Source organism: Alligator sinensis, unplaced genomic scaffold (assembly GCF_000455745.1).
Source record: "Alligator sinensis unplaced genomic scaffold, ASM45574v1 scaffold976_2, whole genome shotgun sequence".
NCBI classification, from domain to species: Eukaryota; Metazoa; Chordata; order Crocodylia; family Alligatoridae; genus Alligator; species Alligator sinensis.
Window position 1 is genome coordinate 248,221 of NW_005842666.1, and position 6,084 is coordinate 254,304.

The following is a 6,084-nucleotide window of genomic DNA, read 5'->3' on the forward strand; positions in this document are numbered from 1 at the left end:
AAACTACTACAAGACCGTTTCAGGCTGGACATAAGGAAGAATTTCTTTACTGTCCGAGCCCCCAAGGTCTGGAACAGCCTGCCACCGGAGATGGTTCAAGCACCTACTTTGAACACCTTCAAGAGCAAACTGGATGCTTATCTTGCTGGGATCCTATGACCCCAGCTGACTTCCTGCCCTTTGGGCAGGGGGCTGGACTCGATGATCTTCTGAGGTCCCTTCCAGCCCTAATGTCTATTAAATCTATGAAGTCTATGACCAATCGCCAATCCAGGGAGGCACAGGGAGGTCCCCAGTACTTCTGATCCACTTCTGGGTCTGACGGGAAGGCACTCCTGTGGGATGCTCCATTTGCCCAAGCATCACAGCATTCACAAGCCGCGCTGGTTCATCAAGGTATGTAGAAAAAACATTCAAAGCTTTGTCTATGTCCAAATCGCTGATTCTCTAATTCAGCATTGAAACTTCAGATGCAGATTTGGCCAAATCAAATCAGGGACAGTGATCCAAATCAACTAATTGAATCACTGTCCTTGATTCAAGCCGAATCCAAATCCAAATCAAATGGGGCCTGCTTCGCACATCCCTAATGTGTATGTTTGTAGGGCTTCATATATGCTAGGTCCTGGGAGCTGCCCCTGCAATGCTCTACATAGTCCTGAGCCCTGCCCGCTCCCACCTGGGGTAACCTACACTGCACTCCTGCCCACACCCACTCCATGCCTGCCAGGCATCACCATCCTGGCCCCAGTCCCAGCCAGCATGCACAGCTTCTTGGTGGGGCTGCTGCTACTCAGCTACCCAGTTCTGCTTGGCTCCCCCAGCTTCCAGCAGCTCCTCCTCCTCCCCCTTCCCCTGATGTGCTGCTCCAGTCACCAGGTAGTTCAGGGAGGTACCATGGCTGTGGGGACAGCTGCAGCCATGGCTCCTGCCCCAGTATGCAGGGCTGCAGCTCCAGCTTCCTCCCACCCGCTTGGCCCACCTGGTGCATTTAGCAGCTGCCTGCAAGCAGCCGATTGGGTGGACGGCACCAGGAGCTGGACCTGGAGCCCCACGTGCTGTGGCAGGACCACCTGGCTGTCAGCTTTCCCCTATCTGCCTGGGTATCTGCTGCCTGGCACACATCCCCATGGTTTCCCCATGCTGTCTGCTGCCTAAAGTGGTGCAGCAGGGGCAAGAGGAAGAGGAGCTTCTGGAGGTGGGGAGACCCGAGCAGTACATAGACAGCTGCAGTCATGCCAGGAGCTGCCCCACCAAGGCTGTGCACACTGGCTGGGGCCATCAGCGGGTGCAGGGCAGACATGGGCAGGGGTGGGAGCTCAGCATTGGCTACCCCAGATGGGAGCAGCCAGGGCTCAACCCCATGCAGAGCATCGGGGGGGACAGCCATTGGCTGGATACAATCAATAGATAGGTGCCAGCCTGCTGATTCAATCCAGGATGCATTTTGCCCACCCCTGCTATAGGGTCTGTCAGCACTTTATTATGCCTACACTATAAACACAACACCTCTGTTTGGGCCCTCAGGGGACCTATCTATACTATACCAGCAATGTGTTCCAGCAAGGATGTGTTCCCATTGCCTCCAGAGTTTATAGGCAGGCTGCAGGCCTAGAAGCTTACTAATGAGGCTGCTCTAGGCTGATCCTCAGTACCCACTCTTGACTATTTGGTTTTCAGCATGCCTGAATGGGCCAAGGGTATGAGTCTGGAGCAGCCTCACTGGTAACTTTCAAACCCATTTCAAAGCATTCTTAGCATTTCTACAAATCTAAATTTCATATCAGATACATTGTGATGGAGCACAGTGGTTCATATTTGTAAATAATAACTTTAATTACTGCTTCTGAGGCCGCCTTATTTCTTTAACATTTGTTCTTTCCTTGCTACCCCTGCTTCTTTAATTGTAGTTCACCATGGCAAAATATAGCAAGCTATACATAATCATCGAACTCCTACCATCCTACTCCCACTTTTAAAAATGAAAAGTCTCCTCAGCACTAATGAAGCCAATTCTCCTTTCGCTTACATCGACTTTATACCTATGTAGTTCTTTTGATTTCAGTGGAAACTCCAGATATAAACTGGTATAAGTAAAAGGAGCCCATTCCTTGGAAGATAAAATATGTTAACATTACTTTTACACCTACACTTAAATTACTACAGTTATAAATTATAATCAGCACTTCTTGGATTCATGCGCACAATGTATTTGTGCAAAACTATGGATAGATTACATTATGAGGTAGGAAATGTCTGCCTAGTAAGTGGCTGTAGAAAAGCCTGGTAGGAGGCAATGCAATGCGATTAAAGTCAATTGCCATCACTGTGGAAGGGCACTCAAATAAAATGTTTTTAGTAGTAACAGCTCAAGATTTGTAGGGTTATGTTCTAGAAATTAGATGTTGTTTCTAACTGCTTATCTGAAAACTATTTTTGTAGTTATGGGATTGAATGCTAAGGGTTCTTTTAGAAAAAAAGAAAAACGGTCTGCTACTTTATGAAAATGCTAACCTTCGGTGTCTGGAGAGCTAACATGTCTAGAAAGAATAGTGTTAAAAAAAACAAAGTCTCGGTAGAATGGTGTGAAACTCAAATGGACAGAGTTAAATTTACCATGTTGCCACCTGCCAGTTCTATTTAAATTGTAAATTAGATGATATAAGGACTGAAAAAGATACTCTAGCACACATTGGCCAAATGTTAAATAATGTCATAATAGTCTTCCACTAATATTTGTTAGCAAAATTGATCTTATTGGAATTAAAATTCAATGACCTAAAAAAAAAAGTAAGTAGTTACATCATGATTTTCCTCAGGATTTCCCTAGAGTTTTCTATTTTACTCAGTATAAATGTTAATAGTAAAACTTCATAAGGCCTAAAGACTTCTAGACCTAAACTAAAAAAAACAACAACCCACCAAACCACCCCCCACCCCGTAATACAAATATTAAGATGATTCATTAAAGTCTCTCTAAGTGGCTGTGTGCTCTCTGCTGGACTATTTGTTGATAAAATAAAACAGTGACTTGAATTTTTCATACTGGACTATGGCCATCTTTAGCCTTTGTAATAAAGGAGTCTTATTCAATCACCACAATAACAACAGGATTTTTTTTTCTTTTCTGTGCCAGTGATGGGCTAGAAGTCAAAAGATCTTGATTTAATTATTAGCTGTTACAGAGCTTTTTTGGGAGTTTGGACAGCTCTGTGGATCAGTTTACCATCTGTAAAAATGAAGACCAAGCCATAAAGCATCCTTTCCTTGTATTATTTTTCATATCTTTCTTCCTTTTTTATTTAAATAATATCTTAAGGTTAGAGATTATCTTTTTTATGAATGGGCAGGAAAAAATAGCATGTCCATGCAAAAGACGAGACATGGGTTTGTCTGTGCAGAGGGGAAAAAACCACTACCATATATGTGAGGCTTTTTGCAAGCTCATTGTCATGAAGGAATGGGAGGAGACCTTTGCACTCAGGGAGAATCTCACTGGCATCACTGGTTGTAGATCAGGCTGCTTTTTAGGACTCAGTGGCTGCGTCTACATGAAATGCTGACTGAGCAGTAGCTCGTTATTACTACGCAACAGCTCATTACTGCTGCGCAGTAGCACTGCATGGCACAAAGCATGATGTGATGTTACTGCACAGTAGTAACACACTACAGCACAGTCTACATCACCAAAAAGCCATATGGAGATGCTACTTGTGTATGCAAGTACCAAATGACTGCACAGTAACAACTGCACAGTCAGTGTCTCATGTAGACGTGGCCAGTAATATGCTCAGAAAGAGATTATTTTGATTTCTAGAGAGGCATAATTGAAGGAATTATGATCTCCCAAATGGCATGCTGTTAGGAGGCCAGGTCTAGCAAAACTTCAGTTAATGTATAAGATGTGCATCCGTATATTTGATGGATGTACAGGAAATTCAGTCTTAACTGGAAATTCTAGAAGAAAGATAACCTAATCTTATAATTCAATAGTTGGCTTAGCTGTTACTGTCTTATTGTTATAAAAGACTTCTTAAAAATTGAGTTAAAGTTTTCTCATCTTCATGTTTGTGGGATATGTAGATCAAACAAAAAGAATCCCAGACTACCTTTTAAAAGAAAACTCATTATTAAGACAATAATTATTCAGAAGACAATTAGTCTTGAATTCATAGGTGACTGGTAGGGGTGGCATGGGGGGTGGGGCATGTGCCCCCCCGACAGGGCCATCCCCAACTGCTGATGCCGCCGGAGGCTTCTGCAGGTGGTTGCCAGCCCTGTCCCCACTACCGCTGCTGCTGCCAGCAGCTTCTGCGGGTGCTCACCAACCCCATCCCCACCACCAACACCGGCTTCTGTGGGTGCTTGCCAGCCCTGTCCATCCCCACTGCCGACACCGGCTTCTGCCGGTGCCTTCCCAGACGCAGGAGGTACCAGTTGCTCATGCTTGAATGCCTTTGGTAATACTACAACATATAATGCACAACAATAATAAAGGAGGTGGTTTCCTTTTCCTTCACACCATAAGGAGTATAGAGGTATAGTTTTTCTCTATTTAGTATTCTGTACAGAACTAGTTTTTTTGATCGAATGTCATTCTTGTAGAACTACTGGAGCCAACTCCACCTTGTTTACCACTATCACACATCTTCAAATTATCTGTGCACATAAATTATTGCATAAGCGTCACTGAAGTCAATTTACTTTCACTAGAATGATATTAGTGTAACTTAAAATAGTAGATCATCACTAACTTTGTGATTTGTCAACAAATATCGTGCTTGTTATAATCCAGGAGCAGTGAAATATAAAGGCATTCAAAAGATCTTCTAAGTTCTTGAAACCTGCTCGTGTCTCAGAATTCATGATCAGGATGAAAGTGAAAATATTTGTAATGCTGAAATATAAATGCATGAAATATGTCATTGTGATGAAACAATATTGATTGGCAGTCAACCCAAGATGTATCTATTCTTAATTTTGCTCTCAATGAAAGACAACATGGAGCAGAGGCATTCATCATCATCTTCTTGCTTAATCACTTGTTAGTTCCAAGTCTCCTGATGACAAGGTCATATAATATATTTAGTTTGAAGCCAGTGTGGGAATTTCATTTATCCTCTTAATAATAAATATTGTTTTGAAATTTGAAATGTTATTTTAGTGACTAGCAGCAAACTGTGTAATTTTTTTCATTTTTCGTGTTCATGTAATGTTGACTTCAGGGACAGATCCAGAAGGGGTGCAGTTGCACCCCTCTCCTCATTGATTTTTGCTCCACACAAGTTTTAAAACCAGCTGCCTGAGGGGGGGAGCAGCATTTCTATTCAGGAAACCCTGAAGGAGTCAAGTGACTTCATAGTTCATTGGCAGACAAGGTTCCTTGGGTGAATCTGATATCTTTTATTAGACCAACCCAAATAGTTGGAAAATAATTAAGCAAGCTTTTGGGTTCAAAAACCGTTAGTCAGGCTAAGGAAGTTTCAGTAGTTGGTGTGTGCTCTTCTTGGATGGAATGAAAAGTAAAGAAGCCAGGCTGGGCTGGTATGCATACAAGACGGGTAGTCAGTGAAAATGTAGACTGAGGAGTCAATGGGTGAGAGACAGGCTGGGGGGTGGGGAGAGAGAAGGGGGATGAAAGTGGAGAGATACCTGGGGAGTCAGATGTCAGGCAGGTTATAATGTGTCATAAATCCAATGTCTATATTTAGTCCATGATTTTTAGTATCCAGGAGGTTGATGAAGTAGAGTTCATAGGCTCGTCTCTGGGAAGTGTTTTGTAGGTTTCCTTTGAGGATCAGGACTGAGAGATTGGAGAGAGAGTGGTTTTCTTGTGAGAAATGTGTCCCACAGGTAATTGGGTATTCCTGTCTTTGATAGATTTCTGGTGTGCGTTCATTCTGGTGCGCAGTTGTTGTTTGGTCTCTCTACGTATTTTCCATCAGGGCATTTGGTGCATTGGATGAGATATATTACATTTCTGGAGGTGCAGCTGTAAGATCCAAGAATGCTGGTGGCTCTGTCATGGGGTGTAGTAATAGTGGGGGTGGTGGAGATGTGTTGGCAGATTTTGCATTTCTTGTC